This window comes from Melospiza georgiana, chromosome Z, assembly GCF_028018845.1.
Source record: "Melospiza georgiana isolate bMelGeo1 chromosome Z, bMelGeo1.pri, whole genome shotgun sequence".
In the NCBI taxonomy this organism is placed as follows: domain Eukaryota; kingdom Metazoa; phylum Chordata; class Aves; order Passeriformes; family Passerellidae; genus Melospiza; species Melospiza georgiana.
In genome coordinates this window covers 22,875,090-22,887,709 of record NC_080465.1, presented here as the reverse complement: position 1 = coordinate 22,887,709, position 12,620 = coordinate 22,875,090, and positions in this window count along the sequence as shown.

The following is a 12,620-nucleotide window of genomic DNA, read 5'->3' as shown; positions in this document are numbered from 1 at the left end:
TTCCTGCCTTATTAGAAATGAATGGGAACTTTTCTTCCTATTCAAAGCCTTGGAATTTCATTAAAGATTCAGCTGCAGCAAATAATGCAGTACATTAAGAACTCTGAAATTGTGGAAGAATTAGCCTTTGAGAAATACAGAGTAGAAATTAACTCTATGTTCAGGACTAGAGTACCCAATTAAGAGAGTAAGATCGTAACAGATGGAACAGCTGTCGTCTCTTGCTATAGCAAACATACAGGTTAGTCTAGCAGAGAATGAGCAGTGGGAACTGTCTCTTCTTTGAAGAATAGAAAGGCATTGGGTCATTACATCTCACTGCTTTTGTTTAGGTCATTAGTCTGAGATAGAACAAGTCAAGTTTAGTCTCAAGTTGGAGATTCAGTTGACAGTCTCGTCTCATTCTTCTCTTTTTCTCATAGGACCATAATATTTCCTAATAGTACCATGTTAAGGGTCTCTACTCATTTCCCAAAGTCAAAACAATTTATGTTAACTCAACATGACAGCAAAGGAAAATCTTTTCAGACCATATTTGTAAAACAAAGCATCCTAGACCTACTTTCAATTTTATTTTTAAGAAAGAGCAATTCCTGATTATAGGAATTCTCCATAAAATAAATTCTTAGACTACAGTGAAGAATGCCATTGAAAGCCAGCAGTTTATCTGTTTGGGTATTTCTTATACTGGACAAAATTTACCTGACAAGATTCATGTGTGTAATGCTGGCTGGTTCAGTATGACATCATAGTTCTAGAAGTTCTTGCCTTAAAGAAGCAGTTAAAGGCCCAAAGCAAAGATCAAAGCAGCTGAAGATCTCATTTACTCTTCTCCGTGTTCTCAACATACTGTTACAATTACAATTTCACTAGATCAGAGAATTTCACAGAAGAGTGTTTTGTACTTCATCTATGAACAGAAAACAACTATATAGTGTTACTTGAGAGTTGGGTTATAATTCACAGGTATGATTTTTCTTTTCTTCTCATTGTGCTGGTGCTGATTCCTTTCCTAGCCATTCTCCTGTTTATCTGGATCCTGACCTTGATTATGTGGGGCAAATCTAGTCAAGCTCCATGGCAAAAGAGTAAGCAGTTTTGGGCATCAGTAGCACTGGTTTTTGATTTATAATTTTGATTTTGCTGTCTTTGCCTGTTTTACATTCCACTCATTTTTTTCATGGAGGAATAAAGCAACATTGGTAAGGATGGCATGTGTGATAAGTCTAGAATGTCTCTGATAATATGAAGATCAAACCCCTCATTTTATTTTGACCTGAAGCCAGGGAAAAGAGCAAAGCCCTGAGTTGCTCTGTTCTTAGCCATCTGTGTTGCATGAACAGACAGTCTGTTGTGTATAAAACCAGCTGTGACTGTTTTAAGGGGCATCTGTTCTGTACTGAGGCATAACAGTTGATGATATTTAGACTTGGCAGTCAGGGTGCCAGGTCAGTCTAGCTCAGTCTAGGTCTGACAGCATGGGTGTGGCTTCTTGCTAATCATCATCCTTTGAGTAAGGAAACAAGAAAACCTGTATAGCTTTCTGAAACAAGAAAAACTGTCAGCCTTTCAAAAGGGAAGAGCATCTCATAGGAGCACCCCACTATAGTTAGGAAGAAGAGGGATTCAGTTAGTTTAGTATCAGCTTCATTGTGTGATTGTCAAATCATTTGTTTCTGGATATTTGATAGATAAACTGAGCTCAGTTTTAGGCCACTGCTTCACTGGAAGAGGCAAACTGCATGGTGCCTGTATAATACAGGCCTAGAAGGAAGATGGTGAATGGTGAATTAGTCAAAGTGCTTCCTTATGCAGTCTGCCTTAGACTTCCTCAAGATGAGTCATCTGCTCTTTCAAGTCTGCTGGACTTTCAGAGATTTAGCTGCACGGGATGCAGCATTGGTGGAACGAGGCCGCTATCAGTTTGTGAATGTGACCAACAGTTTCATAATCTGCTACTGTAACTGCAATGTACTAAATATCTACTTTTGTCTTTTAGACCACTTTCTTTGTGGCTTTTTTTAAAATTTGTTTTTAAAGGACTCTATTACTAGCAGCTACTGTTGGTGAAAATTTATTGAGTGGTTTAGTTGCTTCTGAATGAAAGGCAGCTGCTAAAATATGTAAATAGCTGCTGGTTAATGAAGTGATGGCTTCTCCAGGAGATTAAATGAGGAATTTCCTCTCTCTCTCAGCAGTTTGTACTACATAGCCAGTGTCCACATTACATGACTGTTTAAGTCTCACGTGCTTACTCAATAAGGGTAGCTGAGTAGTATCTTAGGTTTTTTACACAGCTGGCCTCAGTAGAACTACTAATCTGGTAACTCAAGAGTCCCAGTCTTGTTTGGTTTCATTTCCATTGTGTAGATATGTCTTCTGCATGCCAACACAGCAGAGCATAGGAAGAACCATAAACTCATTCTCTAGCATATCCCAGGTCTCTTGTTTCTCCTTAATGTTTTCAGAAAAGAAAGGCCTCACTGGGAATTGAGGTGAAGCTACTTTCTCTCTGTGCTTGCAGCTTTGGATATCTAACCCCAACCTGATTCTTCATTGTAACAAAAAACAGAAACTACTTGAGATGAGCCATGACACAAAACAGTATTACTGGCTATTCCAAATTATTCACAGTGTTTGTAATACAGTAATTCCTGCAGATCTTTATAAGTGTTCTGTTCTGTTTGGCATTGTAGAAACTAGTAATAAAAACTGATTGCCATCACAAAGATCCTGCAATGGACAGGCAAGAATTGGTATTTGCCATTACAATGTCATAGACAGATTTGGTGATTTCCCATAAAAACAGAGGAAACTAATGTAAAAGTTTGGGACTGAAACCTTTAAGTATGTGGGAACACCCAAATCCTTGTCAGACACTGAATACCAAAGAGCATTGCTCCCATTCTCTGAGGCTCAGCTTGTGATACACAGGGACTGCAATAAGTAAAACAGCTGAGGTAGTGTTCATCTCTATTGATCCTGTGCTGTGTGCTGATGTGATTGTGGGGCTCTTGGATGTGTAGACATTAAAATTCATCACATCCAGAAAACAGAAAAGTAAAGTGAAAAAATGAGGTTGAAAAAAATGAGGTTGCTTGATTTGTATGTGTATTCATTACAGTCCCCTTAGAAAAAGATATTGCAAGATAAGTTGGAAATATGTAGGTCATTTGAAATGGGTTCTTCCCTAGTATGGGGAAGGTTGTTGACTTTTATTCCTGCAGTAAGGAGATAGGGCAAAGACTGACAGAGTGGGAGTAGAAGTGACAGGTGATGAAAGAGAAAGAGAATGAAAGTGACTATAGTAACAAACCCTTTGAATTATCAACAGATGAGAAAACCTTGAACTAATTCAAGGCTAAAATATGTGAGGATGTTTGTGTATGATAAGGCAAAAGCTATAACACTATGCAATTAAAGCTGAACATTAGTTCTGTAGCCTGTACTGTCCATTTGTTTTGGAAAGCAGGATGCACACAAGGTATCCCAGGTCAAGCCTGCTGCTTAAGCAGTTTGTCTTCTGTGATACTGCAAGCTTAATCTATGACAAAATGAACTCACTTCTTTTCATGGGTCCACAATACTGACAATACTTCTAAGAGAACTAGGCCCAAATCTGCCATTGGATACCAAAAGCTAACAAGTATTAATACTAGCTAAAAAATGAACCAGAAAGAATCAGAGTATCATGATTTCCTACACCTATCTTAACAACATATGTTCAACCTAACCAGATATAATAAAACCATTCATCATTTACTAAATCAGACTTACAATCAGACAGTCAAAACCCAAGAACTGAGTATGTTTCTAATTTGCATTTCCTAGCACTGTGCCATTTCAGCTTTCAGCCGACTAGTAGCAGCTCTAGCAGCAGGACTGTGCTGCATCCTGGTTCCTTCCAAGTATATTAGCTCTCTGAAGGCCTGGCTCACTAGTCCTTCTGCTTGTACCTTGTATTATCCTTCACACCTGGGTGAACAGGGCATAAAAGGCTTCCATTCCAGTTTGAGAGCATATCAAACCTACTTGTCATTTCTTTATGCATTTGAGAATTGCTAGCAAAAGTAGAAGGCAAAGCAGAATAAAAATTTCTTAGCAGAACTTTTTGTGGCAATTTTGTTTCAATTCAACAAACCCAGAAGCATTTAACCAGTGCTACTGGGAGAAAGACATGAAATGTTTGGGGGGTTAGGTGGTGGAAGAGCCTTTCATTTAATTTTATGACTTACAGAGGATGGAAACAAAGGAAAACTGTGAGGAATTGCCATCTAAGCAGCCAAAGATCAGGTTAGGAGATCTAAATCCTTACAGAACCAAATCTGGCAAGGGATGTCAGAAGGCTGGAAGAAAATATTCTATAGGTATGTTGGTGATAAAAGGAAAACTATGAAAAATGTGGGCCTTCTCTGGAAAGAGACAAGAGACCTGGGATGTGGAAAAGGCTGAAATATTCAACAACTTTTTTTGCCTTGGTCTTCACTGGCAAGTGCTCCAGCCAGACCACCCAAGTCATGGAAGGCAAAGGTAGGGACTGTAAGAATGAAGAACCACCTGCTGTAGGAAAAAAGTCAGGTTTGAGACCATGTCAGGAAGGGTGCATCAGTCCAGGGAACCTGATGAGTTGCAGCTATGAGTACTAAGAGACTGGGAGGATGAAGATCTCACTTGAGAAGTTGTGACAGCCTAGTGAAGGTTCCACTGACTGGAAAAGGAGAAACATTACTCCCATTTTTAAAAAGGGGGAAAAGGGGAGCTACAGGGACCACCCAGGGAACTACAGGGTCAGTCTCACCTCTGTGCCTTGCAAGATTATGGAGCAGATTCTGCAAGAAACTATACCGAGGCACATGGAAAACAGAACTGATTTGTGACAACCAGCTTGGCTTCACTAAGGGCAAATTGTGCCTGACAAATTTGGTGGCCTTCTATGATGGCATTACAGAGGTGGTAGATGGCTGACATTATTCTACTTGAAACTGTGCTAAGTATTTGACACAGTCCTACACAACACCCCTACTCTTTAAACTGAAGAGATGCAGATTTGACAGATGGACCACTCAATGGATAAGGAATTGGCTAAATAGTCACACCCAAAAATCTGTGGTCAGCAGTCAATAAGCCAATGGAGACCAGTGATTAGTGGTATCCCTTAGGAGTCCATATTGGGGCTGATACTCTAGAATATCTTTGTTGCTGACATGGACAGTGGGATTGAGGGCACCCTCACCAAGTTCACTAGTGCCAGCAGGCTGTGTAGGGCAGTCAAGCTGAAAGGAAGGGATGACTTCCTGAGGGACCTGGACAGTCTTGAGAGATGGGCCTGTTTAAACCTCATGAAGTTCAACAAGGCCAAGTGCAAGGTCCTGCGCCTGGGTCAGGGTAATCCCAAACCCCAATACAGATTGGCAGAGATTGAGAGCAGCCCTGGAGAGAAGGACTTATGAATATTGTAGAAGAAGGTCAACATGAGCTGGCAACGGTGCTGCATCTAGAGCGGCATGGCCAAAAGATTAAGGAAGTGATTCTCTTCTTGTACTCTGCTTGACTACTGCATCCAGCTCTACAGCATGACAGCCAACAGCATGATAGAGGAGGCCACTAAGATGGTTAGAGGGCTGAAGTACCTCTCCTATGAAGGCAGGCTGAGGGAGTTTGGGCTGTTTAGCCTGGAGAAGACTCCAGGGAGACTTTAGAGCAGCCTTTCATACTTAAATTGGTCTACATGACAGCTGGAGAGGCACATTTTACAAGGCCATGTTATGATAAGATAAGGAGGAATAGATTTAAACTGCAAGATGTACGTTTGAATTGGATATGAGGAAGTAATCCCCTACTGTGAAGGTGGTGAAGCACTGGAACAGGTGCCCAGAGAAGCTGTGGATGCCTCATCCCTGGAAGTGTTCAGAGCCAGGTTGGATGGGGCACAGAGCAACCTGGTCTAATGGAAGGTGTCCCCATGGCAGGGGGGTTAGAAGTGGGTGATTTGTAAGGTCCCTTTCAATGCAAACCATTTTGTGAGTCTATGGTTCTATGACTCTAAATACTGTTTGATGTGTTATGCCATGCCATGCTGCAACATGTAATGCCAGACAACAGAGATAAAACAGATCACTTGAAACTAGTCAGATACATGTAACTCTAGAAGGGGTTTTTAAAAAAAAAAAAAAAGAAAATAACTTATACTTTTGCTATTTGGGAAGAAAAAAGTTCTAAAAATCAGAAGTTGCCATACATGGCACAGCATTTCTGCATTTTGAGTGCTTTTAATGGTGTAGAGTCTTGTGTGCTGAGATTTAGGCTTAGCATATCCCAAATGCTACTAGATCAGTGCCAGAAAAAAAGCCCAAAACATTTTGACTTCTGTGTGGTATGATTCTTTCCCCTCCTCTGGGGAGATACCAGTTTTGGTATTTTCTCTCCTCTCCCTGATCTTACATAGATCAGAGATCTGGACTGGGTCATAGTTGAGGAAAAAAGGTATGAAAATCACATATACATACGCATATTTCAAGAGATCATGAACACATGTTATATTATCAACATGTAAAATACACTCCAGTTTATCTTTCTTCATTTTGTAAATTATCTCAGGTTTCCAGAGAGCATAAATCTTGATTTAGGCGATCTAAGCCATAGTCATCTTTGCATGTAAAGCAGAAGAAATCTAATAGCAAATCAAATCTAAATAACTATACAAAGATAGCACCTTGTGGCTAAGTATTAATAGTTTTGCCAGTACTCCTTGCTCTGTAAGACATGGGGTTGGTCTTACAGTGCAAATGGAGTGGTAAAGCTAGAAGTTTTCTGAGAACTCTTAGTTACTACTGCTACTAGTGGTTGTCCTAGCAGCATAGGGGGCATATGTGGGTCCCAGTACCACTGTGGTTAGATTCATGCAAAGAGAGGACAAAGTGATCTTTACTGCGGTAAGACCTTTCTGAGTGTCTGTCAAAACTGAAATTACTGTCCCTTTTATAGAAACTTGCACCAGTCCTTTGTAGTTATTGTTGCCATACAGATTTACAGCTGTTGAAGATTTTCCTCCTGTATTTGTAGATACGGCAAGATGTCGTAAACTCCAAAACTGGCTGAAGACAGTCTGTTCTTTTGCTAAGTTGCAGCTCCTCTCTTTGCAGCTCCAGCGGTTATCTGGAAGCTTGCTGGGCATCTCCTTTGCTGGAAGCTGCAGCTTGCCGATGTGCTCATGGTCTTCACACACAATAAGACAGAAAAAGCAGAAATGTTTAAATTTTTCCTCTTGTCACCCTGCAGGTAAATCAGCATTGTACTAGTACAGATTTATGGCTGTTGCTCTGTGGGTTGTTGCTGTGGTCTCAGTCAAGAGGCATGTCTTGGTTATTCAAAATTAAAATTGGGTGTCTGAAGGTGTGCTGCTTGAGCCTGGGACATGTAGTTCTGAGACTCTTGAAAAGACATTTCACACTGGAATACTTGGATACTCTTAAAAGGTCAAGTCATCCATACATGACAACAAGTACTGAAATGATACCACTCTTCTCCCAATGATATTGGCATGTTTCAGGTCCGGTGCAATTGTACTTGTGGTCTGAACTTTAGATTGCCTTCAAGCTCAGATTTAGCGGATGTTCACTCAACTAAGTCCTTAACTTGACTCCCAGCAGCTGCCTAGCTCTTCTGCAGGCTTTGCTTGATGGTACTTGGCATTAACTCTGCCCACGTCCCTCTTTCCCTCACCCCTTGGCAGGTCTTGTTTGAAACTTGCTGCTGTGATTTGTAGCCAAGCAAAGAAAGTCTTCCATGCACTACTCCACCTCCCAGCTCTTCAGTGAGCTCTCTTGTGTTCATCTAGAGCCAAGGTGTATAAGGGGGTGTCTAATGAGCTCTGCTCAAGAGCCCAACACACAAAGTTGTATGACAACAGTTAGGTGTGGAAGATACACACAGTTCATATGGCTCAGAGAGAGAGGGAAATCTGTAGAGTAATGCCAAAGAGATTATTTGAAATGCTGACAACCTTTTTTTCTTGGTTCTGTTCTGAAACAAACCATCCTTTCTGGCTGGAGGAAGAATACCAGCTCTGAGTTAGGCCTGGGAGCTTTTTAGCTTTTGCTTAATTGTGCAGGAAAGTACAAAAGCAGATTGTGGCTCTGGGTCATAGGTACTACAAGTTTTCTTAATGCTCCTAAAACTCTGTCAAAAAGTATTTTTAAAATGCCACAAGTCTTGAATTAACAACCATTCAGAAAGTGCCTCCGTGCAGAAAGTTTTAAATATGTTTTCATCTACTTTCAGAGAAAGTGTTTTTTGCAGATATCAAATCTGCATGTAATTACATAAGTAAGTAGACTATTATGCTGGAGGATCATGTGCTTTTTAAAAAATTGTTCTAGTTTATCAAGTTATTTAACAAAAACACTTTAGAAAGAGAGATTACTGATGCCAGAAATGATGGCCAAATGGGAAGAGAACTGTACTGGGTAAGTCTGCAAGCTCCATTCACATAATTGCTTCATAGGCAGTAGGGTGAGTGATCCCTGAAGCAGATTAGATGGGGTACAGCTTGCATATAGACAGAACCAGTGAAGAGAAATAAAGTAGGATTTAGTAAAGAAAAAATGGGACAGCTCTATTTTACTCCACCAATAACATCCGAAGCTATAAATTCTTTGCTTCTTTGGATACCTCATGCTAGGGAAACAAGATGGAAAAACTTGAATTGTAGGTAAGTCTTGATAAAAAAATCTGGCATCAGGAGGAGCAAAATAAGCATCTTTTGTGACCTGAAACACTGGGTTTTTTTCAGATAATAAATTGTGTGGAAGCCTTGCTAGACCTGAAAGTTGGTCAAGGGCACAATAATCTCACAGGCCAAATGCAGAGCAGAGGAAAAGAGGTATGTCAAGGTTGCCTGGATGCAGTTTTTAGTTATCAGGCCCACATAGCTACATCTGCAGGAACAAAGTTCCTTTTGTGTAGATGCTTCTTTGCCTATCAGACCCCTTCATGGTGGAATTCAGAGGTGTGCTAAATCTATACAAGCCTTAGTACTTGTAAGTCAGAGTTCATGTAGATAGAAGGCTGAACTGTGTTATTCTGTGTTCCCTCCTATACCTGTAAACTGCTTCTGCCTGACCTGAATCTTCAAAGTAGACTCTGTTAAATCTGTGAAAATTCCTGCATCAGGGGTGGGGTGGGGTAGGGAGAAGTGGAGAAAACAGGTCTAATAGTTTTCCCCTTTGTTGGTGGTAAGGGACATTTCTTTTTCTTATTGTGTTTAAGCATGTGTTTATGCTTTCATAAAAGTAACCATTTCCTACAATTTAGATTTCTATTTGCCACATAATAGCAAGAGGATTAAAAAAAGAAAGGTTAAAATGGTGTCATGGAGTCTTCTATATCTCTCCTGGCCAATTCCTCTTTTTAATGGTCAGCAGTGAAAATGTGTGTGGTGGTCCACTCACAGAAGAATTAACAGGAGCTTAGCCTCCTACTTTGGAGCCTAACTTCAGCTGGTTATAGTTTTTAATTTGAAATATGTGCAAGTCCGTGCTGGTTTGTTGAAGTATGTTAAGAGAGAGATCTTGTTAAGCCCTTGTTGTCATAACTGCTTCATAAGTGTTTACGAGCACTAAAAATGTGGGGGTTTTCTGTTCCTTTATATTCCTTACAGTCAGTAGTGACTACTGTTTATGACAACTGAGAAAAGAGCAGGGTGGCTAAAGTACATTATCTGTCATGGCTTCATTAGGTTTAGCATCAACTTGGCTTTTGCCTTTTTATTCTTTATATAAACTGGTACATTTCTTGCATTTCTCAACAGATTAGTTTCACATATATCTTGAGGCCCTATAACTGTTTAATATTTTTTAGTTTTGGAGAGACAGAGTTTATAAGACATGGCACAGGTTTGTCACTTACAGTGACACTCATACTTTTCTCTAAATATTTTTATGTTCTTTCAATACTGGTTTCTACAGAAAGACCCCCAACATTTCACATCCCAAATCCAATCACAATTGAACTGGAATACTTCAGATGAAATCAGAACTGTAATGCTTCTAAATATTATAATATTATGAATGTTACAGCTGAAATCCAAAGTGAGTTAGAAGCAAAGCTAACAAAAAAAGACAGCTTCCTTTTTTTTACAGAGCTGAAGTTTTTCTGAACCTGGATTCTGCTTGAAAAGAAACTATTTTGGGAAGTTTGAGCAGAAACAGCTTGATGCAATGGAATTACTTTCTTTCTAGATTGTATATTGTTATAAATGAATTAGTCAATTTGATTAATAAGGAGAATTTATTCCATAATTAAAATACAATTGTGAAAAGGCCACAAGCGAAGATCAGGTCAGCACTGAACCAGGCTAACAGTGTCTGGTGAGACAGAGGGGGCCACTATGGCTCCTTCTCCTCTGTGCATCACGGAGAGACAACTCTCACAAAGTCTGTTTTATACATTTCCAAGCTCTGAGGATTGCTGGGAAGGGTTTCTTGCTTTCTTATGTTGATCTAGTCTTTTAGCATATTCATGTAGTTTCTCCTTCCTGGCTGTGCTCTTGCTGAGAGTTTCCCTGAAACTGTTAGAGGAAAATCTCCTGCAATACACATTCTGGGAGACACATATTTATCTTATCGATTGTGCATATCAAATGCCTATTGCTGGGGTTTGGTCAGATGAATAACCCTTTGTAATCAACATTTCTGGAGACGAATATTCAAGAATTTAGGCACATATTGCTGTAATCTCATCAGAGGGAATTTCCTGAAACTCTCCTTTGGTATGCCAGGATTTTCATCAGGTGAGATTACTGTAGCCTCAGCACGAATTTATACATATCATCTATTACAATATTTATAAACAAAGGTGTATTTTTTTAATGCGTGCACTAAAGCATCCCAAGAGGAGGAGCCAGAAACCTGAAACCTGCAATGGATATAATCTGTTAGACCCAATGGAAAGAAAATCCAGTTTGGTTTAACCACATCATGCAGAATTACGTTGCATACCTTGACTGTGTGTGTATTAGCTGAGATATTGCTAAGAATCCTGTGTCTCATTTGGTGTACAGCTGATGAATTGGATGTTGAACTAATGAATGAGGAAAAGCTGCACCAGGGGCAGTAGCACAACAGTAAATGTAGTCCTCCTTTTTTCATTTGCTATGCAGAGAATGTGTGAATAGGTATTATTGTGTTGAAGACTGGCTTTCAGTTGTATCCCTTTGGCATGAAGTGGCAGAGATAAGAGCAGGGGCAGTGAGCACCTTGCACTCCACACTTTGCCATCCTATTGTTCCGTCAGTAAATCTAAGCACCTGCTTATCAGCGTTGTTTTGGCAGCTTTGCCAGGCATTTTGTCAGAGTTACATCAGTAAATAATCTACCTGACAGTCTCGTTAAAGATCAATACTATGTGAATCACCTTGTGTCATGTGTCTCTTTAGCCCTTGTGCCTTACCTGCCCTGGCAATGGGGTATTGCACCTAGTTTGAGGGGCCAGTCTGAATTCCTTTTATCTGTGAAAATCTTTACTTAATTTGATTTAGGAATTAATCAAACTTTGCCATGATTGTGCTAGACACTCAGTGAAGCATGTGTTTTAACTTGGAAGCATGTGAGTGATCTTGTGGAAGTGAGAGTTTAACTTGAACTTAAAAACCTGCTTAGACAGGGATTGTAATTAAAGATCTAGAACGATATCATGCAATGACTTCTGACTTCCTTACTGATCCTAGAATTGCATCAGATTGCAAATTCAGCCAGACTTGCAATGCAATTATGCACTGCCACTCTCCTATCCCTAGGAGAGCTCTTATTTTAAACCTAAATGTGATCCTTCCACTTCTACCTTCCATTCTATAAATAAGAGCTGTTTAATGTAGCACTCATTCAATCTCACTGAAGTGCCGCAAATAAACTGCCTGTGCACCTTCTAGTGTGCTACAGATTTCTTGACAGATCTGGTCATCCTTGTAGTGCCTTCTCCACCTCTGACTCGTGCATACGAAGGAAAAATTATTAAAGATTATTTGTTCAAACAGAAGGAATGCATCAAAAGGAATTTGAGCTATGCTGTGAGGATGTTGGATTTGCCACAGTATCTAAATGAATACCTAATATAAATAAAACTTAATATTCAGGGTTCACCCTATTTTGGAGTAGCAGAAGCACATCATTAAAAAAATTTCTGGCGTGTCAGTGACCAATGAATTACCGTGCAGTGCAGCACTGTATCGACATAACAAGCATCTCCCGGCTGGTGTGTAATGTGTGGCGCATGGAAGATGATACATAGAATGAGACAAGGAATAGCTCCTTAGGGGATAGGATAATTCAAACCTAATCCTGAGGTGGTGTAAGAGGCATATATCTCCACTGAAAGAACTGGAGCTCAACTGATTTACAGCAGTTTGGGTGCCAGCTCTTTCTCATTAGTGAACAGAGATTGTTCTCTCTATTGTACCTTTTTCTCTCCACCTTGATATATTTATTTCTTTAGCAGTATTGAGATTTCTTCACTGCTAGCCATCTGCTCCTAAAGATCATCTTTCCAGTTAGAGTGGTGCTCTACCATTCTGCTCCCCAGTCTTCTGTGTTGAAATTTGACAAGCCTTTAACTGGAAATGTATT